Source organism: Rhinoderma darwinii, chromosome 2 (genome assembly GCF_050947455.1).
Source record: "Rhinoderma darwinii isolate aRhiDar2 chromosome 2, aRhiDar2.hap1, whole genome shotgun sequence".
In the NCBI taxonomy this organism is placed as follows: Eukaryota; Metazoa; Chordata; class Amphibia; order Anura; family Rhinodermatidae; genus Rhinoderma; species Rhinoderma darwinii.
Genome location: NC_134688.1, coordinates 282,770,446 through 282,796,704, shown reverse-complemented (window position 1 = coordinate 282,796,704; position 26,259 = coordinate 282,770,446). Strand labels below are relative to the sequence as shown.

Genomic DNA, 26,259 nt, shown 5'->3' with positions numbered 1-26,259 from the left:
AATACAAAGTACTTATGTTGGCATTGGCAAACTGTCTGGGTAAATTGGGATTAACCAATGCCATAACAAGGCCATTAGACTGTTTTAATCTGAATCCATCAGTAGTCAAGAAGTTTCACTTTTGACACACATTAGCTGTATTATAGCTTTGTTATATTGTATGTGGCGCTTTTCTAGGTGCAAAGGCATTCAGTTTTATTGCTATCTATTACTATAACTCTCTAAACACCTTACACTAACATTATGGAAGTGTAATGGCAAATAGAAAATAATGTTCCCAAATAAAGGCCAGTAACAGATGTTTAGTTCCTAGTGCAGCATTTGCAATTTGGTTTCTGGACCATAAAACTTTGGATGAATGTAAAGGTTAAATAATGTAATAGCTTTTAGTTTGAATCGTTACAGACGCAGCAATACCAAATATGTGTAACTTTTTTAAAAAAAAATTGGGTTTTAATTTTTTTATTGGGATTTTTATTCATTTATTTATTATTAACTTAATTAAACTTTTTTTTTACATTTTGTTTTAAGTCCCTCTAGGGGAACTCAGTATGCGATCATCGCTTTTAGAATACACTGCAATACTTCTGTATTGCAGTGCATTATTGCCTGTCATTGTAAAACTGTTGGCTTAGCAGGCATTCACTAAAGGCAGACCTGGGGAACTTTGTTAGACCCCGGCTGGCACACCCACAATCGCATTGAGGGTGTGTCGATAGGGTGAGAGAGGGAGCCCCCTCCCTCTAAATCTACTTAGATTAAGCGGCCACTATTGACTGCCGCATCTAAGGGGTTAAAGGGAAGAAATAGGTTCATACACCCCCAAGGAGATAGCACCTTGCAGACCCCTGTAGGTTGTGCCACACTTACCTGTCCCCATTCTCGCAATGTTCTCTCCTCCAGCGATGCAGGCGTGGTCTCTTCTGAACAGGTCTCGTCCAGCGGATGTAATCGTGCCGCCTGCATCACAAAAATGCAGCGAATGGCGGGGTAAGGAATGGATGGTTCCATTGCCTCGCCAGTGCTGTCTATTGTATGCGCGTCCAAAGAAGTCCTATTGTGGCATTATTCTTTGGGCGGCCATGACTCCCCGGGAGCCTTGGACCCCGAAAGGCCACCCAAAACAGACCCAAGGGGATCCGCTATTGCAACCAATTACACCATTCATTCACAGAGCACTTGTAATTTTTATGTTATTGTAATCTCAAAAACTCTGTTTCAACTAAAGTACATTTTTTTTAAACATTTTACACATTTATAATGGATCACAGGCTAGAATTAGATTTTTTTTTGTAGTGAGCAATAAATCCCTATTCATAGGAATGCATTGGGCTAGGGCTAAACACATTGGCTATGGCATTTCTTTGATAAATTGCTGTTCATATGAATGCATTCAGTGGTTTGAAAAGCTCTTAAAAATCGCTTCAGTCGAGCGATTTGCTAGCGATTTATTTTTTGATCGCTACATACTGGGATTTCAGAGCTACACACTTGTCAGAAGTGATTTTGAAGAGATTTTCAAGCTGCTTAATGCATTTCTATGAACAGCGATTTATTTAGCGATTTATTACAGCGATATTACAGTTATTTTTGCAGTGAGATAAATGCTGAGTATAGCTCTAGTCTAATGCATTCCTATGGACAGCGACTTATCGCTCACTACAAAAAAGTCTATGTTGACCCCCAGCCTAAAGCAGCAGGAATATATATAGTAAGTATTTACATTTACTTATATAACACCAACATATTCTGCAGCAGATTGTTGGATTGCAGGAGTTAAATTGTTATCCTTCACATCCGTCCCTTCCTCCAATGTCCCTATCTCAGGCACACACACTAGAGCAAATCTCACAGGGCTATATTACCACGATGCGGTTTTGCCACGTTTTTTGCCGCACAGTTGAAGACCACACCAAAAAGCACATGAGTTTTTTTGGTGCGGTTTTAGGCCACGCGGCAAAAACCGCAGCAAAACCGCACCGTGTTATCAATTAACCCACACTATATGGACAAAAGTATTGGAACACACCTCTTAGTCTTTGAATTCAGATGTTTCATTCAGTCCCATTGGCACAGGTGTATAAAATCCAGCACCTAGCCATGCAGTCTGCCTTTACAAACATTTGTGAAAGAATGGGTCGTTCTAAAGAGTTCATTGAATTCCAGCGTGGTACTGTAATAGGATGCCAGCGTTGCAACTCAGTTTGTGAAATTTCTTCCTTCCTAGATATTTTACAATGAACTGTGAGTCGTATTTTTGCAAAGTGAAAGTGTTTAGGAACACTAGCAACTCAGGCATGAAGTGGCAGACCACATAAATTTACTGAGTGGGGTCACTAAGTGCTAAGGCGCTAAGTGCATAAAAGTCACCAACGGTCTGCTGACTCAATAATTGTAGAGTTCCAAACCTCCTCTGGCATTAACATCCGCACAACAGCGCCGTGAGATTGATGACATGGTTTGCCACGGCCTAGCAGCTGCATGGAGGCCTTACATCACCAAGCACATTGCCAAGCGCTGGATGAAGGTGTGTAAAGCACGCTGCCACCACTGGACTCTGGAGAAGTGGAAAAGTGTTCTGTGCAGTGACTAGTCTGGGTTTGGTAAATGCCAAAAGAATGTTACCTGCCTGACTGCATTGTGCCAACTGTAACATTTTGTGGAGGAGGGATTATATTATGGGATTGGTTTTCAGGGGTTGGCCTAGGCCCCTTAGTTCCGGTGAAGAGATATTTTAACGTTTCAGCATACCAAGACATTTTGTACAATTGTATGCTTCCAACTTTGTGGGAACAGTTTGGGGAAGACCCTTTCTGTTCCAACTTGCCTGTGCCTCATAAAAGCATGGTACAGGGAGTTTGGTGTGGAAGAACTTGACTGGTCCGCACAGAGCCCCAACCTCAACCCTATCCAAAACCTTTGGGATGAACATTAACGGAGATTGCGAGCTAGGCTCTTTCATCCAACGTCAGTGTCTAACCTCACAAATGCTCTTCTGGATGAATGAGATAAAAATTCCACAGATACACTCCAAAATCTTGTAAGAAACCTTCCCAGAAGAGTGGAATCTGTTTTAGTGGCAAAGAGGGGATCAACTCCACTTTAATGCCTCTGAATTTAAAATGGGATGTCATAAAAGCTCTTGTAGGTGTCATCTTTAGGTGACCCAATACTTTTGTCCATATAGTGTGTCAGTACTGTATGTTGTTGGAGCTTGGTGGGGACCCAGAGTACCAGAAGGAAACCCATGCTGAGCAATAGACTTGTGACACACATCTGAAGTTGCCATTGAGTACAGTCCTGGATTCCTATTACTGCCCCAGACACAAAACACATCCATGAATATTTCTTAAGTCTTGAGCTGACCATACACTAAATATTTTTCAAGAACTTGATCTATGAATGGAGATGAGCGAAGTAACTCTACATGAATCAAATTCGTTACGAATTTCCCAAAAGTTTAAGGATTTTAGCTAATCTGACATTTTTGGAGTTAATCCCGCACAAATCGTTCAAAAGGGCGGCTGCCATTCTACAGCTCAGAAGAAGACAGAGAAGTAGAATCACATGACCTCGGGTGGCAGCTCGGCAGACTTGCAGGCAGGCCTCCCTCTAGCATAGCCAGTAATAAGTACTATTACTGATTACTCAGTGGATGAGAGTCATGAGAGTCGTTTATACAGACATAATTTTTGGACTACTTGTTAAAAAAGTAATTGCTTCTTTCGATACTACCATGTGTATAAACACCGGCAGGCATCTGCCCCCATAAAAGGGATAATTTTTGGACCGCTTTTTACAAGCCAGGGATTCTTCTGATATCACCGTGTGTGTAATAGCACCGACAGACATTTGCCCCCAAAAAAGTATATATTTTTTATTTTAGAAAGCATACAAAATCTGACTACTGAGTATTTTAAACAGGGTGTTTGTTAGCACTGACTACCATCTATTTACCTATAGCCAAATATATTGCTGTCACTTTGACATTACTAATGCCCCCTTGGCATTAACCCCATGGGGACGCAGCCTATTTTGGCCTTGTGGCAGAGCCATTTTTTCAAATCTGACGTGTTACTTTATGTGATAATAATTTTGGAATGCTTTTACCTATCCAAGTGATTCTGAGATTGTTTTCTCGTGACATATTGTACTTTATGTTAGTGAAAAAATGTCGTCGATAGCTTCAATATTTATTGAAAAACACCAAAATTTTGAGAAAATTTGCAAAAATTAGCATTTTTTCGAAATTTTAAATGTATCTGCTTGTAAAACAGATAATAATACCACACAAAATAGTTACTAGTTAACATTTCCCGTATGTCTAGTTTATGTTTGAATCAATTTTTGAATGTCCTTTTATTTATTTTTCTAGGATGTTACAAGGCTTAGTATTTTAGTAGCATTTCATGAAAATTTCAAAAGTCTATTTTTTCAGGGACCAGTTCAGTTCTGAAGTGGTATTGAGGGCCTTACATATTAGAAAGTCCCCATAAATCACACTGTTTTAAAAATCGCACCCTCAAAGTATTTAATTCAGCATTCAGAAAGTTTCTTAACCCTTTAGGCGTTTCACAGGAGTTAAAGCAAAGTTGACGTGAAATGTACAATTTTTTTTTTTTTTTTACTAAATTAATTTTTAATAAACATTTTTTCTGTGACAGAAGGTTTTACCACTGTAGCAGTGCAGCAACTAAGGGGCAGCATGTGGACCAAGAATTATATATTTAAAGGCTCTGGGTTGCTGGAGTGGAAGAGAATAGTATAAGTTCCACTCGGTCTTCAGGACAGTCCAGGGTTTGGGCTGCCTTATGAGTCTCATTAAAAAAAAAGGTGTGATCTGTTCACACAATGTTCCCAGTCTGAGGTAGACTGGCATTGCCAGCCTGTGGGAGTCAGAAGTAAAGGATCTGCCAGGCACAGCTTCTGTGTCAACGCCCATAGGTAATCAGTCTGCACCTGCTTCTATGTCTGTGAGACTGACTCCATCTTCCACCACTCAGGATGGCAGGCTTAGGAGTGGGAGAGCCTATCACAGCCTGGCCAGACGGAGCTAGCTCCCGCCCTCCGTCTATTTATACCTGCCTTTCCTGTTCCTCCTGGCTTGTGATTCTTCTCGTTTGGTTTCCTGGCCCTGCTGCAGCTTCTGAACTATTTGACCCTGCTTCATACTGACCCTGGCTTACTGACTACTCTCCTGCTCTGCGTTTGGTACCTCGTGCAACTGCCCCTTTTCCCTTAGCTTTGTGTACCCTTGTCTGTTTGTCTGTTGTGCACTTACTGAGCGTAGGGACCGTCGCCCAGTTGTACCCCGTCACCTAGGGCGGGTCGTTGCACGTAGGCAGTGACTGAGTGGTGGGTAGATTAGGGCTCACTTGTCTGTTTCCCTACCCCCATCATTACATAATCACAAGCACATATACCTAGTCTACCCTGGTCCCTCACACTACTATGGACCCCCTTGAGACCCTGGCTCAGCAAATGCAGGGTCTCTCCCTACAGGTCCAGGCCCTGGCTCAGAGGGTCAACCAGCCTGACGCTACCATGGTAGTGCCCCTCACCTCACCTCTTGAACCCCACCTCAAGTTGACTGACCGGTTCTCAGGGGACCGGAAGACTTTTCTCTCCTTTCGGGAGAGTTGTAGGCTCCATTTTCGCTTAAAGCCTCACTCCTCAGGTTCTGAGAGCCAGCGGGTGGGTATAATTATGTCCCGGCTCCAGGAAGGGCCCCAAGAATGGGCCTTCTCCTTGGCTCCTGACGCCCCTGAACTTTCCTCCGTTGATCTTTTCTTTTCTGCTCTCGAACTAATTTATGACGAGACTGACAGGACTGCCTTTGCCGAGAGTCAGCTGATGACCTTGCGTCAGGGTAAGAGACCTGTTGAGGAGTATTGTTCTGACTTTAGGAAATGGTGCGTAGCTTCTCGGTGGAATGACAATGCCTTAAGGTGCCAGTTTAGGTTGGGTCTGTCGAACGCCCTGAAAGACCTGCTAGTTAGCTATCCCTCTTCTGACTCCCTAGACCAGGTTATGGCTTTAGCGGTATGACTTGACCGACGTCTCAGGGAACGACAACTTGAACGTTTTTGTGTTTTCCCCTCTGACTCCCCCATGATGCCTCCCGAGGTCCCGTTGCTTCGCTCTTTCACGGAAGACTCGGAGGTACCTATGCAACTCGGGGCCTCCGTGTCCACCCGACAATGTAGAGAGTTCCGCAGGAAGAATGGTCTCTGCTTCTATTGTGGGGATGACAAGCATCAAGTGAACACCTGTCCTAGGCATAAGAATAAGCAGCCGGAAAACTTCTGCTCCTAAGTGATCATCGGGGAGGTCACTTGGGCACACAGGTATTTCCCGTAAATATGAAACGTAATAAAATCTTGCTTCCCTTTCAGGTCTCTTTTGGTGGTAGGTCTGTTACCGGCAGTGCCTTCGTGGATTCAGGGTCTTCTGCTAATATCATGTCTGTGGAATTTGCTATGTCTCTAGCTATGCCTTTGATTGATTTGCCTAAACCTGTCCCAGTAGTGGGTATCGACTCCACTCCTCTTGCTAATGGTTATTTTACACAGCATACCCCTGTTTTTGAACTCCTTGTTGGCTCCATGCATTTGGAGAAGTGCTCTGTACTGTTGATGCAGGGATTATCGTCCGATTTGGTTTTAGGCCTTTCCTGGTTGCAGTTGCATAATCCCACGTTTGACTGGAATACTGGGGAGCTTACCAAATGGGGTAATGAATGCTTGACGTCATGTTTTTCTATTTCTCCCCCTGAGGAGGTGAACACGCTACCTGAGTTTGTTCAGGACTTCGCTGATGTTTTCTCTAAGGCGGCCTCCAAAGTGTTACCTCCTCATAGAGAATACGATTGCGCTATCGATTTGGTACCAGGAGCTAAGCTCCCTAAGGGTAGGATATTTAATCTCTCTTGTCCCGAAAGTGAAGCCATGAGAGAGTATATCCAGGAATGCCTGGCCAAGGGTTACATTCGCCCCTCTACTTCTCCGGTAGGTGCTGGCTTCTTCTTCGTAGGTAACTTAAATAAGGTCACTGTAAGGAACCAGAATCCCCTTCCTTTGATTCCTGATCTCTTTAATCAGGTTCAGGGGGCCCAATGGTTCTCTAAGTTTGATCTACGGGGGGCGTATAACCTTATCCGCATCAAAGAGGGGGATGAGTGGAAGACTGCGTTTAACACATCCGAAGGTTATTTTGAATACCTCGTCATGCCCTTTGGGTTGTGTAATGCTCCCGCTGTCTTCCAGAATTTCATAAATGAGATTTTAAGAGATTACCTGGGGGTATTTCTTGTAGTGTACCTTGATGACATACTTGTGTTTTCCAAGGACTGGTCTTCCCACATTGAGCATGTCAGGAAGGTGCTCCAGGTCCTTCTGGAAAACAAACTGTTTGCGAAGACCGAAAAATGTGTGTTTGGGGTGCAGGAGATACCATTTTTGGGTCAAATCCTCACTCCTCATGAATTCCGCATGGACCCCGCCAAGGTCCAGGCTGTGGCGGAATGGGTCCAACCTGCCTCCCTGAAGGCATTACAGTGTTTCTTGGGGTTCACTAATTATTACAGGAGATTTATTGCTAACTTCTCGGTCATCGCTAAGCCTCTTACAGACCTCACTCGCAAAGGTGCTGATCTCCTCCACTGGCCTCCTGAGGCTGTCCAGGCTTTTTAGGTCCTTAAGAAGTGCTTGATCTCCGCCCCGGTGCGGCTTCAGCCCAACCAAATGGAGCCATTTATCGTGGAGGTTGACGCATCCGAGGTGGGAGTGGGGGCTGTCTTGTCCCAGGGTACCAGGTCCCTCACCCATCTCCGTCCCTGTGCCTACTTCTCCAGGAAGTTTTCGCCCACTGAGAGTAACTATGATATTGGCAACCGCGAACTCTTAGCCATTAAATGGGAATTTGAAGAGTGGTGCCACTTCCTGGAGGGGGCTAGGCACCAGGTAACGGTCCTTACCGACCACAAGAATCTGGTTTTCCTAGAATCGGCCCGGAGGCTAAACCAGAGACAAGCTCGATGGGCGTTATTTTTTACCAGATTAAATTTTTTGGTTACCTATAGGGCTGGGTCTAAAAATATTAAGGCTGATGCACTGTTGCATAGCTTCATGGCCAGCCCTCCTTCAGAGGAAGATCCTGCTTGTATTTTGCCTCCAGGTATAATCATTTCCTCTATTGATTCTGATTTAGTCTCTGAAATTGCTGCTGATCAAGGTTCAGCTCCTGGGAACCTTCCTGGGAACAAGCTGTTTGTTCCCCTGCAATTCCGGCTAAGGGTACTTAGGGAAAATCATGACTCCGCACTATCTGGTCATCCAGGCATCCTGGGTACCAAGCACCTCATTGCCAGAAACTATTGGTGGCCTGGGTTGCCTAAAGACGTTAAGGCCTACGTCGCCGCTTGTGAGGTTTGTGCTAGGTCCAAGACTCCCAGGTCCCGACCAGCGGGCTTACTACGTTCTTTGCCCATTCCCCAGAGACCTTGGACCCATATCTCCATGGATTTTATCACCGATTTGCCTCCATCTCAAGGCAAGTCGGTGGTGTGGGTTGTAGTAGACCGCTTCAGTAAGATGTGCCACTTTGTGCCCCTCAAGAAACTACCCAATGCTAAGACGTTAGCTACCTTGTTTGTCAAACACATCCTGCGTCTCCATGGGGTCCGTGTCAATATTGTTTCGGACAGAGGGGTACAATTTGTTTCATTGTTTTGGAGAGCCTTCTGTAAAAAGTTGGAGATTGATCTGTCCTTCTCCTCTGCCTTCCATCCTGAAACTAATGGCCAAACTGAGAGGACTAATCAGTCTCTAGAAAAATATTTAAGGTGTTTTATCTCTGACTGTCAATATGATTGGGTCTCATTCATTCCCATTGCCGAATTTTCCCTTAATAACCGGGTCAGTAACTTGTCAGGGGTCTCTCCCTTTTTCTGTAATTTTGGGTTTAATCCACGGTTCTCCTCCGTTTCACCTGGTAGTTCCAACAATCCCGAGGTAGAGGTCGTTCATCGGGAACTGTGCACAGTCTGGGCCCAGGTTCAGAAGAACCTAGAGGCGTCCCAGAGCATACAAAAAACTCCGGCAGATAGAAGACGTTCTGTTAACCCCTTGTTTATGGTCGGGGATCTGGTGTGACTATCGTCTAAGAACTTGCGCCTTAAGGTCCCGTCTAAGAAGTTTGCTCCCCGGTTTATAGGGCCGTACAAGGTCATTGAAGTCCTCAATCCTGTCTCCTTCCGACTGGAGTTGCCCCCATCTTTTCGAGTACACGACGTGTTTCATGCCTCCCTCCTTAAACGCTGCTCCCCGTCCTTGGCTCCCTCGAGGAAACCTCCTGTCCCCGTTCTCACCCCTGAGGGGGTGGAATTCAAGGTGGCCAAGATTGTGAACAGCAAGATGGTCCAAGGCTCCCTCCAGTACCTGGTGCATTGGAGAGGATACGGGCCTGAGGAGAGGACTCGGGTACCCGCCCGGGATGTTCACGCTGGGGTATTGGTCAGGAGGTTCCACCTTCGTTTCCCCAATAAACCAGGTCCACCTAGAAAGGGCCCGGTGGCCCCTCATAAAAGGGGGGGTACTGTAAAGGATCTGCCAGGCACAGCTTCTGTGTCAACGCCAATAGGTAATCAGTCTGCACCTGCTTCTATGTCTGTGAGACTGACTCCATCTTCCACCACTCAGGATGGCAGGCTTAGGAGTGGGAGAGCCTATCACAGCCTGGCCAGACGGAGCTAGCTCCCGCCCTCCGTCTATTTATACCTGCCTTTCCTGTTCCTCCTTGCTTGTGATTCTTCTCGTTTGGTTTCCAGGCCCTGCTGCAGCTTCTGAACTATTTGACCCTGCTTCATACTGACCCTGGCTTACTGACTACTCTCCTGCTCTGCGTTTGGTACCTCGTACACTCCTGGTTTGACTCGGCTCGTTCACTACTCTTGTTGCTCACGGTGTTGCCATGGGCAACTGCCCCATTTCCCTTAGCTTTGTGTACCCTTGTCTGTTTGTCTGTCGTGCACTTACTGAGCGTAGGGACCGTCGCCCAGTTGTACCCCGTCGCCTAGGGCGGGTCGTTGCATCTAGGCAGGGACTGAGTGGCGGGTAGATTAGGGCTCACTTGTCTGTTTCCCTACCCCCATCATTACACTATGTCTTTAATTAGAGGCTGGACGGCCGGTCTGAGCGTTTAAATGCTGAGACACAAAACTCCAAGATGGACGGGAGTATAGAGTCTGAAAGTGGTTTTGTAGATTGTATAGTGCATACCACAACTCATGAGGTGAGTGTTACTGAACACTATGAGCCAGTGTCTGAACCAGGGGGTGACACACAAAGCCACTTCATGGATGCGGAAGGGTCCCGGAATGTAGGGTACAACACATGTAAATACAGCTGTGATCAGCAAAAGTTAGTAGTGCCTACAATGGATGAGGATGTTATGCATGCCAACCTAGAAGAGTTGCTGGAGCACCAGTCTATTACACCCACGGGTGATTATCAAATGTCTGATACTGTAGGGGGTGACCCTAAGTGTAATTGTGTCCCAACATAGGAGCTTTGACCCTGGAGGAAGGTTGTAAAGTAATAAGTCCTACAGCCTTTATCAAAGGGGGGGGGGGTGGGATATGTAGCGGTGCAGCTAATGGACAGTGCAGAAACTGTCAGGTTTTAAGCAACCAGGGAATAAATACAGTAGAGAGGGTTTTCTCTGCTGGGGTGTAAAACCCGGAATAGGGCCTGGTTTGCTGGAGTGTGAAGGAGAAGGACGGCTTCCACGCCATACAGACAGTCCGTGTCTTGGGTTGTCTGATGAGCCTAGTTAGGCTTCACCCGAGACGGCTCTTTAAATAAGGTGTGTGCTGTACACACAGGGCTCTCAGTCTGGGGACGACAGGCATGCTAGCCTGTGAGAGTCACCAAAGTGTAAGGTAAAACTGTCTGTGTTTTGAGGTACTGGGCACAAGACTCAGTGTCTCTTAGTGAGGGACACTGAATGTGTTATTTAGAGGCTGGACGGCCTAGAGTTTACTTTGTATTGTTTCTGTTGTAACACTGCTTGCTGTGTTGAAGACAATACAGAAGGGCTGCGTCTGGTTTAAACCCTTATTCAATGAGTTGGAGTGAACTTTCTATGTGTGCCAACTATCTTACCCTGGAGATGGCGATACGGCGAGCAAAGTTGTCCCGCAGAGTTGTTACACCAGAGAAACGCAACGCAATATTTATTGCCCAGATTCTGCAGTTTTTAGAATTATCCCACATGTGGCCCTAGTGTGCTAATGGACTGAAAAACACAAAGAGCACATAGTGAATTTTGGGGCCTTCTTTTTTAAGAATATATATTAGGCACCATGTCAGGTTTGAAGAGGTCTTGTGGTGCCAAAACAATGGAAACCCCCAAAAGTGACCTAATTTTGGAAACTACGCCCCTCAAAGAATTTATCTAGGGGTATACTTAGCATTTTGACCCCACAGGTTACATAGTTACATAGTTAGTATGGTTGAAAAAAAGACACATGTCCATCAAGTTCAACCAAGGGACTGGAAAAGGAAAGGTAAAAATTTCTACACATAGGAGCTGATATTTCTTTATTCTAGGAAATTATCGAAGCCTTTTTTAAAGCCATCTACTGTCCCTGCTGTGACAAGCTCCGGTGGTAGACTATTCCATAGATTCACAGTTCTCACATTAAAGAAGGCTTGTCGCCTCTGCAGGTTGAACCTTTTTTTCTCCAGACAGAGGGAGTGCCCCCTTGTTTTTTTGAGGGGGTTTTACAAGGAACAGGATTTTACCATATTTTTTGTATGTGCCATTAATATATTTATTTAAATTAATCATGTCCCCCCTTAGTCGTCTTTTTTCAAGGCTAAATAGGTTTAATTCTTTTAATCTTTCCTCATAACTTAGAATCTACATGCCTCTTATTAGCTTTGTTGCTCTTCTTTGTATTTTTTCCAACTCCAGGGCATCCTTTCTATGAACTGGAGCCCAGAACTGAACTGCATATTCTAGATGAGGTCTCACTAATGCTTTGTAAAGTGGTAATATTACATCCAAGTGATTCTGAAATAGTTTTCTCGTGACATATTGTACTTTATGTTAGTTAAAAAATGTTTTTTTTTGCTAAATTTATTGGAATTAGTCATTAAAAATAAAAATCTACTTTTTTTTCTGAAAAATGTAGACATTTTTATTTTTTACAAGGAATAAAAGAGAAAAAGTACCCCAAATTTTGTAAAGCAATTTCTCCCGATTACGGTAATACTCCAAATGTGGTAATAAACTGCTGTTTGGACCCACAGCTGGGATCAGAAGGGAAGGAGCACCATTTGCATTTTGGAGCGCAGATTTTGCTGGAATGGTTTTCAGTGCCATGTTGTGTTTCCAATGCACTGGAGGGACCAAAACAGTGTAAACCCCCAGAAATGACCCCATTTGGGAAACTACACCCCCTTAATCTATCTAGGGATATAGTGAGCATTTAGACTCCACAGGTCTTTTGCAGAATTTATTAGAATTAGGCCGTGAAAATGAATATCAACATGTTTTCCACTAAAATGTAGAATTTGTTTAATTTTCACAAAGGATAAAGAAAAAAAAGCACCCCAACATTTGCAATTCAATTTCTCTTGAGTACGGCTATACCACACATGTGGTCATAAATGTTTTTTTCATTAGAAATTAATTAACTCTTTTGGAACTGATCCATTTTTTGCTTTTTTCATTTTCGTTTTTCACTCCCCGCCTTCCTAGAGCCATAACTTTTTTATTTTTCAATAATAGGCAGTGTGAGGGCTTCGTTTTTTTTGCGGGAGGAGCTGTAGTTTCTATTTACATAATTTAAAGAACCATATAATGTACTGGGTAAAAAAAATGTTTGCAGGCTGACATTGTAAAAAACCTGTGATTCATCCATTGTTTTTAGGGTTTTGCTTTTACGCCTTTCACCCTGCAGTAAAAACAACATCTTAACTTCACTCTGAGTCTCAATACAATTACGGTGATACCAAATTTATATAGTTTTTTATATTTTACAACTTTTACAAAAATATTTGTTAAAAAATAATAAAAATTGTTTTGCTTCACCCCATTCCAAGAGACGTAACTTTTTTATTTTTTGGTAGATTGAGTGGTGTGAGGGCTTATTTTTTTCGGGAATTTGCTGTAGTTTTTATTGGTACCATTTTTTGGTACATACAACTATTTGATCACATTTTAATATTATATTTTCTTTTAAAGCTAAGGTGACCAAAAAACAGTAAATTCTTTATTTTTACGGCATTCACCGTGCGAGTTAAATAATAGTGTGTTGTAATAGTTCAGACTTATGGATGCAGCGATACCAATTTTGTTTATTTTGTTATTTTTTACATTACATTAAAAAAAAAGGGAATTTTTATTTTATTTTAACTTCTAATATATATATTTTTTTACTTCTAATAACTTTATTTAACTTTTTTAACACATTTTATTAGTCCGCCTAGGGGACTTGAACCAGTGATCATTAGATCACTGGTACAATACACTGCAATACTAATGTATTACAGTATATTGTAATTTTTACAGGCTTCTGAAACAGCGCGATCGCTGTTCCTGTCCATTAGTCCCGGGTTTCAGCTGTAATACACAGCTGACAACCGCAGTGTATGGCACGGCTCAGCACGTGAGCCCGCTCCATACATCAGCCCCTGCACCACGAGTTGCTATTAGGTCATGGTGAACGAGGGGATTAATGCGCAGCGGATGCAATTTTCCACTAATATGCCATTTTAGTCCAATATGTTGTGCCCAGTTTGCACCACTGAAGACAAATACCTTATAAAATGTTAAGCAGGTTCTCCCAGGTATGGCAATGCCATATATGTGGACGTAAGCTGGTGTTTGGGCACGCTGTAGGTCTCAGAAGTGAGGGAGCACCATTTGGCTTTTGGAGCGCAGATTTTTCTTGGTAGTTGTTCTGTTTGGAGTTTTACTGGTATTTCAGTTTATAATGTAGGGGCTTATGTAAGCTGGGCAGAGTACATCAGGGCATAATAAGGTGGTATAATAATGCGGTAAATAAATAATAATCCGCAGAGGTGTGGCCAGTGTCGCACTGATAAATGGTGCCCAATCTTATCTGCTTTTGGAACACTCTGCACATCGCTATAGTCTGAGGGCCAGAACTTTTTTATTTTTTCTCCAACGGAGCTGTGTGAGGGCTATTTTGTTGCGGGACAATCTGTAGTTTTCATTGGTAACATTTTGGAGTACATGCGATTTTTGATTACTTTTTATTACGTTTTTTGGCAAGAAAGGTGACCAAAAACAAGCAATTCTGACAATGTATTTTTTTTTACATTTTTTACTGTGTTCTTCGTGGGCTATAAATTATAATTTTACTTTATTCTGCGGGTCGATACGATTACGGCAATATCGTATGTATATAGTTTTTTTTTTAGTGTTTTGCAGCGTTTGCACAATAAAATTCCTTTTTTTTCATTATACATTTTTTGTATCACCATATTCTGAGAGCCATAACTTCTTTATTTTTCAGTCAAATAGGCTGTGTGAGGGCTTGTTTTTTGCGGGACGGGTTGTAGCTTTTATTGGTATTATTTTGGAGTATATGCGACTTTGATCACTTTTTATTCTATATTTTTGGAGGGGTGGTGACCAAAAAATAGCAATTCTGGCATAATTTTTTATATTTTTTTGCGGTGTTCTCTGTGTGGAAAAATAATATTATAGTTTTTTTTAGTTTGGCTCGAACGTGGTGATACCAAATATGTGTACTTTTTTAAACTTTTTCATTTTTCCCTATAATAAAAGACTTATAGGAAAAAAAAAGATTTTGTTTTTTAACTTCTAACTTTATTTTTACACTTTTAGGTACAATTTTTATAAACTTTTTTTTACTTTCTTTTTTTTGTCCCACTAGGGGACTTGAAAACCTGCAGCACTGATTGCTGCTATAATACATTACACTACCTATGTAGAGTAATGCATTACAACTGTCATTGTGTCGCTGACAGTCACTCTGACAGGAAGCCTATGAGGACCAGTCAGAGGCTGGTCCTCATAGGCTTCAATACATCGCAGCCCAGACGCCATTGTCTGGCCTCCGTTCACCATGACAACAATCGGCAACCTCCACAATCACATCTTGGGGGATTCCGATTTGCTACAAATCCCTAAATGCGGCTATCACAATGGATCGCCGCATTCAAGGGGTAAATTGCCAAATTGCGACGGACTGCTGGAGACTAGCTGGCCTCTGGCTGGTCCTCATAGCCTTCCATACATGGTAGAGCTGGAGGCCATTGTCTGGCCAGCATAGGCAATCCCTGCGATCACACCGTGGGGGCTGCTGATCTGCTGCAAACCGTTTAAATGCAGCGATTGCAATCGATTGCCACATTTAAGGAGTTAATTGCCAAAATCAGCAACGATGGACGTCTGGCCAGAAAGAGTGGAGTGTCAGCTGTTGGAGACAGCTGACCTCCTGGTTCCCGGTGCACCCTATCACGGACAGTGTGCACCCTGGAACCCCGGAGTAACTGTACATCCTGGTGCACAAATAAACTTCCCACCAGGACATAGACTTGCATTCTGGTGAGCCTAGGCGTTAAAGAACTTGAAAGAGGCTGGATACAGTCCTGGTAGAACTCAGACTGTCATAAACTACATTTCAGGGCAATAAGGCCGATTCGTGACAAATGTATTTAGTACAAATCTGATTTGACAGCCGGTTCGACTGAATCGTACCTGAAACTAATTTTCTAAATTCTCCCATCTCTACCAATAAAGGTTGTATTTCTGGATGACTGTTACATAAGTTAAAATGGTAAATCACAAACAAATGGCAGATAAACCTTTGTCATGCTGTGTGACCTATGCTGGGCTTCTGTTAATAAAGTCATGATGCAATCAATTTAAGCATTCTCTGTGGTACACATCTATCATTTGTCAAGAATGACTTCCAAATGGCAACAACTGCACCTGACAAACGAAAAAATTCAATATGGCAGATCAACATTTCTACAGAAATCTGCCATCTATGCAATTGGGACGACAGCTATTCCTCTCGACTCACCAATATACATGAACATTCAGTTCCTCTGATCATGCATGTGTTTTAAATTGGACTTCGCGGGCAGTGGCTTATAGCCCGCAGGAACGAAGGACCAGGCATGTTGAAAACTAAAATGCCCAATTCTTCTTTCTTCCAATATTTGCCATCGCAGGAGAGTTGGAACACTCCCATACGCATTAGATAGATGGCCAGGGCTGACAAAATCGAAGGGTTTGGCTGACTAATGTGTATGGGCACCTTAAGCTCCTGTTAGAGGAGTTTATAGCAGGATCATGATATAGCTAGGAGGGACTCTGTAGCTGGTAGATTTGTATCTGCACTGTTGGCTTGCACATTTGTATAAAACTCTGTAGGCACTGCTATTTGCTTCAAACTATTTTATAGAAGCTGATTTGTAGCTGGCACAATATAATGGGTAAAAATGCATGGGGGAAACATTAATAATACTATTTGGCCTATACTTTATTTTTATCAGCCAGCAGTGGTAAATAGCTGCAAGGGGGCACCACTAATAATACTATGTGGTTCTAGTATGGGGATAACTGGACATATTTCTGTTTCAATCCACTTGTTACAGTGGTGACAACATACTCTTCAGCAGTACAGTGCATACAGCAAAGATTATACATTTTAATATGTTTTTTTTTCCCCAGTAAAGCAACAACCTGTTTTACTGGTCCAACCACATCCAATCAGGATATTTTCTTTAGTTAACAGATTTTCTAACAAATGGTAATTATAATTATAAAAATATATATATATGTAAAAACGTTATTTAAAGAAACACTAAATCCAAAAGTAAATGATAAAAGTAAACAAGAGATAGACTTGTCAGTTTGCTAAATTTTACTAGATGTTCCTGAAACAAACAGTCTACTTGAAATCCTGCAGAAAACACAGCGGTTAGTCTCCTGTTGATCTGTTTCATTTTTTGGTCTGGGGAATGGATGAGGGGGCTGGGATTTGGCAAGGGACGGGGCTTAACAATCTTTTTGTCCTACTGCAGACAGGGCAGAGGAGGGAGGCTACTGCTGCAGCCAGTTGTCTTACAGCCAGACACAGGGCAGTGAGAAAGGGGGGAACATGGTTGAGCTTCTTGGACACACAGAGATTTCTTTACATTTTTCAATTTTAACTGTAATATGAGACAAATAGGATCAAAGGAAGGGAGGAGAGTAAGAGAGGAATTGCTGCGATATATTAAATTTTTTGTGCATTTTCTGTATTTAGTGTTACTTTAAAATATCAAATATCAATTGACTTCCAAGGTAGAATTGCTTGCTGAGACTAGAACAAGTGGACAAAATGAGTATAGAAATAAAAGAATAAAAATGAACACTGAATTATAGAATAAAATATGAATGTAAAACCATTCCTATGCTGCCCACATTTAGAGCTCCTTTAAGCATAGACTATACTTAGATTGGTATGTAGGTATATATTATAATGCTTTTTACCGTGTATATATGAATAGCCAATAAAAAAATAATCAAAAAATAAATAAAATTGGAATGTAACCTTCATTACCTCAAAGCTTGTTAACACCCCTGTCTCTAGTTACCGAAACCACCTACTATATTTACACCTATTATTTTATTTCTTGTTGTATTTGCAGTTCTTTCCATTGTGCTATGTGTACTTAAGTTCCAATAAATGGACCCATCTAAAGTGTTTTGACCTTAAATGCTGTATTTTTATATTACATAATGAGTTTTAACCTGAAAAAGTCACAGGACTTCTGCTAAAACAAGCTGTATTGGGACCATGAACACGGGTTAATTTATCAATTATACTTGACAGAAAAACATTTTCTGTAAAACGCTCAGTCGAGTTGAAGACAGTAATTGTTTCTAGAACCAATATGTGCTGTTAGCTGTCCTCCAGGATCATTATTCAACTTGTAGACATACTTTTTTACAGAAATAGTACCCCTTAAAATTGGTGTTCTATCTTAAATGTTGTATGCAGAAGCTAAAGACTTAAAAGTATAAAAAAAAAAGCAGAAAAAAAAAAAAGCCAAAACATCAAATATTTCTAATGTTAAAAACTACTGAAAATATATCCGGTTTCAAAATGAATTCATCAATAAACAAATATATTTGGTTTTGCTGTTTAAGCTATTCCTATGAAAGTTCTTCATTATATTTCACAGTTACTGGCTTTGTTAATGAAATATACATAACAGTTCAGATTCAGATGCAGCAAAGCTGAGTTTGCCATTTGGCACAATGTACCATGATATCTCAATGCATTATCAGGGCTTTTACATAGGACTGAATAGGATAACTGATGAGTTTGATTAACTCAACACTGTATGAGGGTGCACAAAAGAAAGTTCAATGAAAGAAGTTAGCTCTGATAAATCATTATTAACCAATCATATGAATTATTTGAAGACTTGTTAGTTCGCCTAAGTACTCCTAAATATATTATAATTGATATAAGTAATTTTTGTCATGTGTTGTAAAGAATTCTAAAAGAAATAAAATAATGCAGATTTGACTTACCAGTTTTTAAATCAATGAATGTGCAAATGCAAAATTGAGATTTCATGCTAGAATTTTGCATGCCAAAGTGCACAGAAATCCAGTACATAAGGTAATTACTATGTACAAAGCTTTACCAGGCACCAGAAACATTCACATTACATTACCAAGACGAAGGAGAAAAATATTCTAACCATATTACATGGGATTTCTAGGAAATAAATCCATAAACTCCTCTTCTGTTTTATGTAAAATTTATATTCCACATTCAGGCAGCTGGGAGTGTATATTGAAAATCCTTATTCTTCTGCTTCTGCTTGAGTTTATATCCTAAAAAAATTGTGTTTCTATTCTGGACTGGATTACTCCAGTAAATGGTCAATGCTGCATTAAGGTCCATCCAGGGAAGATTGTTTAAAAGTGGAACAGAGCAGTGTTTGATTCTGACTGTAGCTTAAAGCTGTCTGCAGTATATATTGATGTAGGATTCACAGCATAAGCTATGGGAGGAGTTCTAGTGTTCGCATCAGCACAGAGTAGATTAACCAGTTCTCAGTGAATGAAAATGTGCAAAATCACAAATCACACATGAAGAAAGTGTTTACTCTTTAGTGTTAAATGCATTATAGCTGCTTGGTTCTCTTACAATACTGTGTAATCAGGTACATGATGATATACAGTATATAATTCCATGTATTCTGACTAGACACATATAATAGTATAAATAAAAGTGTACCATCCATATTATATGATGGAAATGAATAAATACTCCATAATATAATGTCCTTATTGCAAATATTCTTTTTGTAATAAGGTGAGATCTACACACTATGCATAATGTGGATGGGGAAGATTTAAAAACTGTCATCATAATGGAAGAGTTATGTAAAGCCTCAGTAACATCATATGAATATTTTTTTGTACCAACATACTTGTTTCAATGTATAATGGCAACTTGTGGGCTCAGGTGCCGGTTACAGTTTATTGTTCTACTTATGCTACAAAGGTTATAATTCACTTAGAGGTGCTTCTAGAATCCCAATGCATCTTGGGCATCCCTAGCCATGACAATAGGAAATTTTCTAATCATAAGGTCCATGCACTCATTGAACTGCTCTCTTGCAAATTATACTTAGGGCAATGCTATTTATATTTCTAATAAATAAGGGTAGTTTTACCATCGGTGCACCTATGCTTCAAGGGCTTAGAATGCTGATGGCTTGCTAAGGGAGCATACTGTACCTTTGATTTTATACAGAGTCACACATTGTTTTCTCATGGAATGAATCAGTGAGAAGAAAAATTGTACCAATGCATCTTATATTATGGAAATATTTTACCCTCTCTCTGTCTGACCAAGACTTTAAGCTCCATATTTGTAGATCTCGTTTCTTGGGCACCCCTTCCACCTTCTATTCAGCACATTTCCCCCATATGAAAAAAGGTACAACATGGTCACCCAGCCACAGAAAGGTGCAGTCAATGTGGCGAAAGTAAGAAAAAATAGATAGGAGAAAATTAAAGGAACAAGAGAAGGACCTGGGTATTCTGATTACAAATAAGCTAAGCAGTGGTAATCAATGTCAAGCAGCAGCTGCAAAAGCAAATTGGATTTTAGAGTGTATAAAAAGAGAGATAAAAACCTGTTATTAAAATGTAATATTACCCTTCTACAAATCCCTTGTAAGGGCGCCTCTTGAATATGCATTTTAGTTTTGGACTCCAAATTGTAAAAAGGATATAGGAGAACTGGAGAGGTTTCAAAGGCAGGCAACTAGATTATTAAATGGGATGGGATGTGTCCCTTACAATGAAAGGCTAGAGAAATTGGGCTTGTTCAGCTTGAAAAAAAATGCTCCTTAGTGGTGATCTTATTAACATGTATAAGTATATGTGCGGTCAATATAAAGAACTAGCACATACGTAATCTGTTCTTTCCAAGGAATCTACAAAGGACCAGGGGACATTCATTGCATGTGAAAGAAGGACGTTTCAGACATCAATACGAGACTACAAGAGGTAGTAATGGCAGATACTATGTCAGCATTTAAAAAAAGAGCTAGATGATTATTTACTGACAAATGGCATTCAGGGTTATAATTAATCAAACAATGAATGACGTGTAATTTATTGAGAAAGGTTAGACTTGATGAACCTGTGTCTTTTTTCAACCTATGTAGCTATTACGTGGCAGTAAACCACTGAGGATCCTTCAACAGTGAATGCCAGTCAACCCCAGACTGCCTTCTATAGATACCCTCCCAGAGTGTCAGCCATAGATACGCCATTCCACCCACAACTGACCCCAGGCTTTTTCCTGTGTTTGATGCAAACGGGAAGTCATACTGTCATTTGCTCGAGTGATTCAATTCTGCATCTATATTGAAATAAACTCAATCTGTATCATCCAATAAATAGTTAACTTGAGATTGATTCAACAGATTTAAACTCTGGACCAGCGTCCTTCTCAAGTTTGCACTGATCTCTCATTTTGTTTTCCTGTGTGCGTCATCACTCCAAGGGTTCTGGGGTCATAGTAATGTTCATCAGGGGCGGATTATAATGAGGTCAATCTGGGCACCTGCCCAGGGCCCGAGGCTGAAGGGGGACCTAGTTTGCCCCAGTTTTCCCGAACTGGTTGTTAAAATTACAGCCGGTTCAGAGAACCGGGTTGAAGCGGGACCTCTCACCCAATTGTATTGCAGATACAATTGATTATTATAGCGCTGGCGAGACGCGAACTATTAGTTCCTGCCTCGCCGTTTGGCGCTTTAACAATGACGCAGTCGGTGCAATGACACCATCAAGTCGACTGCGCCGTTACTCTGGATGGCGCTGCCTGGTGTTTGACCAGTACTGTGTCCCTGGAGGACAGGTAAAAATGTTAATTCTGAGAGAGAATGGGGACAGGTAAAAATGTTATTTTTTTTCTGTGGGCTATCATTCGGGGCAATATCTACTGGGGGTGTTATCTACACTGGGCAATATCGACAGGGGGCACTGGGACTGGCATTATTTACGGGGAATTGTGATTGGCGCTATCTACAGAGGGCATTGTCACTGGCTTTATCTACAGGGGGAATTGTGATTGGCTTTATCTACAGTGGGCATTGTGACTGGTGCTGTCTACAGGGGGCATTGTGACTGGCGCTATCTACAGGGGGCATTGTGACTGGCACTATCTACAAGGGGCATTATGACTGCCGGTATCTACAGGGGGCATTGTTATTGTGTGTGGTGTTTTACTTTACAGGGCTTGACACAATTTACTTCAAGGGCACATAGCATGGTGCTATTATATTCAGGGGCGCAGAGTGTCGCACCATGAGTGTTTTATCTTCGTTTATAGGTGCGGAAATGTTGAAAAACCGAAGACATCTGAGCTGCAAACTCTGCAGAAATGGCCTGTGGCCGGGAGAAGTCATCATAGGGGTCTGGACCGGATGGAGAAGAAAAGAGAAATAGAATGAAAAATAATCGTCACCTGTGAGTCACTCAATGTAAATGTTTATTCTCCCTGTGACTGATCAGTACTGTAGTAACTGTATGATCTGCAGCGAGATGATGGATTGTAGCATTCTTTTTTGGAAACAACAACCCCCAGCATATCCTAACCATTGTTCAGGCTATACTAGGAGCTGTTGTTTTATGTCGTACAAACTTATATGGATTGGGTTAAACTGAATTTGCAAATGATCTCTGTACTGAGCTGTATTTGTGCTGGTGCTGTATATATGTACTGAGCTTGGTTCTAGTTCTGTATATACAATGTGAGCTTGGTTCTGGTGCCATATATATGTAATGAGCTTGGTTCTGGTGCTGTATTTATGTACTGAGCTTGGTTCTGTAATTGTGTATATGTACTGAGCTTGGTTCTGGGGCTGTATATATGTACTTGTTATAGTGCTGTATGTATGTACTGAGCTTGGTTCTGTTGCTATATATTTATGTATTGAACTTGGTTCTGGCACTGTATATATGTACTGAGCTTTGTTCTGGGGCTGTATATTTATGTACTGAGCTTGGTTCTGGGGCTGTATATATTTACCTTATCTTAAGGTAAAATTAGATGTTAAATCTACATTTACCTTAAGATAAGGTGAATATATACCGTACATACAGTATAATCGAAACCCCAAAGAACATGGAGGAATCACAGTTTTTCCCAATTCACCCATTATATGGTACTTTAAATGGTGCCAATAAAAGCTACAACTCGTCGTGCAAAAAATAATCCTTCACACACCACTCCATTGATGTAAAAATAATAAAGGTATGGCTCTAGGCAGGCGGTGAGTGAAAATGAAAAAAATAAAATAAAAATGGCTTGGACTTTAAGGGGTTAAATAACAGAGACTGGTTCTTTATATTTACGCACAGCAGATATTTTTTTTTCCAGAAACCGCAAACAATTTAAAGCTTCTGACCTCTTTAGTATCTCAAAGTATTCTGCTTTTTCTCTTCTGTATGGCTCATTCTGTTTTAACAGCTAATTCCAAACCGGGCCAGATCTAAACTGAAATCTGCCAATATACAGTATAGCCAGTGGCGAATCATCAATAGGGTGGTTCAGGTGGCCGCCCGGGGGCCCAAGGTTCCCAGGGGGCCCATATCCGCCCGAACCACACATGACCGCATGGGCCCCCTCATGCACGGTGGCATCGCTAGCACCTGAGGGGGCCCCAGTGCTAGCGACAGATACATTCACTTGTATTTATGTCCTCGGGACGGAGATACAAATGAATACTATAGGCTTCAGGCCACGTTAGGCCTGCAGCCTATAAGGCACGGGGAAGTATCCCTGCGCAGGCCGGCGTGATGACGTCACTGCATCACGCTGGTCTGCGCATGCGTCTCGCCTGGAGGATGTGCAGCGCTCCATCTGTCACGGGAAAGAGGCAAGGTAAGTAAAATATTTTTTATTTCATTTGTTTTTTTTGGGGGGGAGTACTGTGTAGCACTATATACAAGGGGGAGCGCTGTGTAGCACTATATACGAGGGGGGGAGTGCTGTGTGGCACTATATACGGATGTAGCCATCTTTAACTTGATTATGATAACTTGCTGCAGCATGATATCACACAAAAAAAGCCATTGAAAAGTCATTGAAAAAGTCAAGATAAGAGATCTAGCCACTGATTATTTAATGTGTTAAAAGTCAAGGTAAAGACGGCTACATCTGTACATGGGGGGAAATGCTGTGTAGCACTATATACAAGAGGTGGTAGCGCTGTGTAGCACTATATACAAGGGGGAAAGCGCTGTGTAGGACTATATACAAGGGGAGGAGAGCTGTGTGCCACTATATACAAGGGGGGAAGTGCTGTGTAGCACTATATACAAGAGGGGGAACTCTGTGTAGCACTATATACAAGGGGGAAAGCGCTGTGAAGCACTATATACAAGGGGAGGAGAGCTGTGTGGCACTATATACAAGGGAGGAAGCGTAGTGTGGCACGATATACAAGGGAGGAAGCGCAGTGTGGCACGATATACAAGGGGGGAGCGCTGTGTACCACTATATACAAGAGGGGAGGTGCTGGGTGACACTATATACAAGAGGGGCAGAGCTGTGTGGCACTGTATACAAGGGGGGGGAGTGTTGTGTGGCCCTATGTACAAGGGTGGAGCGCTGTATAGCACTATATACAAGAGGGGGAAGCGCTGTGTAGCACTATATACAAGGGGGAAAAGCACTGTGTAGCACTATATACAAGGTGGGAAGCACTGTGTAGTAGTATATACAAGGGGGCAAAGCGCTGTGTAGTACTATATACAAGGGGGAAGCGCTGTGTAGCACTATATACAAGGGGAGGGAGCGCTGTGTAGCACTATATACAAGGGGGGAAGTGCTGTGTAGCACTATATACAAGAGGGGGAAGCACTATGTTGCACTATATACAAGTGGGGGCACTGTGGGGCACTATATACAAGGGGGGAAGTGCTGTTTAGCACTATATACAAAGGGGAGAAGTGCTGTGTAGCACTATATACAAAGGGGGAAAGCGCTGTGTAGCACTGTAAACAAGGGGGTAGAGTGCTGTGTAGCACTATATACAATGGGGGAAAGAGCTGCGTAGAACTATACACAAGGGGGGAAACTCTGTGTAGCACTATATACAAGGGGGAGTGCTGTGTGGCACTATATACAAGGGGCAGAGCACTGTGTGGCACTATATACAAGGGGGGAAGCGATGAGTGGCACCATATACAAGGGGGAGGCGCTGTGTGGCACTATATACAAGGGGGAGTGCTGTGTGGCGCTATCTATAGGGGGCTGTGTGTGATGCTATCTATAGGGGGCTCTGTGTGGCGCTGTCTACAGTGGGATGTGTGTGATGCTATCTACAGGGGGTCTGTGTTGCGCTTTCTACAGGGGGTCTGTGTGGAGCTATGTATAGGGGGCTGTGAGTGACACTATCTACAGCGGGTGTGTGGCGCTATCTACAGGGAGTGTGTGTGGCGCTGTCTAAAGGGGTGTGTGTCACTATCTACATGGGGGTGGGGTGCTATCTACAGGGGGATGTGTGGGGTTCTATCTACATGGGGGTGTGGTGCTATCTACAGGGGGCACTGTGTATGTGCTGCATTACTTTACAGTGTGTGACACAATTATATTCAGTGTTTGGTACTATTTCATTCAGGGGTGCAGTGCATGGTGCTATTATATTTAGGGGGGCACAGTCTGTGACACCATGATAATTTTATCTTCATTTATAGGTGTGGAAATGTCGGAAAAGTGAAGAGCTGAAGACATGAAGTGGCAAATTCTGCAGAAATGGGTCATGGCCGGGAGAAGTCTTCATGAAATCTGGACCGGATGGTGAAGAAAAGAGGAAGAAAAAGTACTAGAATCTGGGAAGTCATCAACTGTGAGTCACTAGATTTATAGAGAATCTGTCACCTCTCCTGACTTTATTCTAGGAAAACCTTGTATTTCACAAAAAGACTTTGTGCAGTTCAGGACTGATAGACAAATTGGTGTTACCATTCCCCTTGTCAGGAGGATGTGTCCCTGCACAGTGTGATACTGTCAGCGATGGTTGGAGACTTTCAGTATGTAGGGACACAGCTCTGTGACAAGGGGAATCGTAACACACATTTGTTAATGCTTGCACAAAATGATAGTCTTAACAATAGTTACAGAGCGGCAGGGTGGCAGTGGAGAAGGGGGGCCCAAGTTTGGTCTACTTTATCTGCCACTGGGTTAGCATCTTCAGAGCCTATGGTCTACTTAATATGCCACTGGGCATAGTGTCTTCGTAGCTACATTTTGAGAACTGTCCGGGGCCCATGGTACCTTTAATCCGCCTTCGATGTTCATATCCACGCTTCAGATTCAGTAATTTGTCATCAGCAACAATGATAGGACTTTGGATCCAGGCTCTGATCAGTAATTCACAACACCTCCCTTGGTTTCCTTCAATTCAGCCAATTGATTTGAAGAAAATATGTAAAAGCGTTTATTGAATCTTTGGTGGTATAGAACATTGAAATTCACTACCAATATAAGTATATTGTAAAGGTAAGCAAGCACAAGTGACGCACGAAGCAGGTAAATAAACTGACATTTGAAAAGACTTACCAAGGAAGAATAGAAAATTGGTTATATGGCAGACTTGCATACAGAAACAGCAGTTGCTGGATAACCATCTAGTGACAGCTGTCTATATTCTGGAGTTATCA

At 42.1% G+C, this 26,259-nt stretch overlaps 1 long non-coding RNA gene across 1 annotated transcript in view; it reads right to left on the bottom strand.

The window, feature by feature from the left end:
* The window catches only part of LOC142741169 (uncharacterized), a 34,853-nt gene extending 15,836 nt beyond the window's left edge, over window positions 1-19,017 (bottom strand). The window contains exon 1 of the long non-coding RNA XR_012881021.1: window positions 18,595-19,017. This is a non-coding gene — a long non-coding RNA (uncharacterized LOC142741169). The remainder of the gene's footprint in view (window positions 1-18,594) is intronic.
* Between the last annotated feature and the right edge of the window lie 7,242 nt (window positions 19,018-26,259).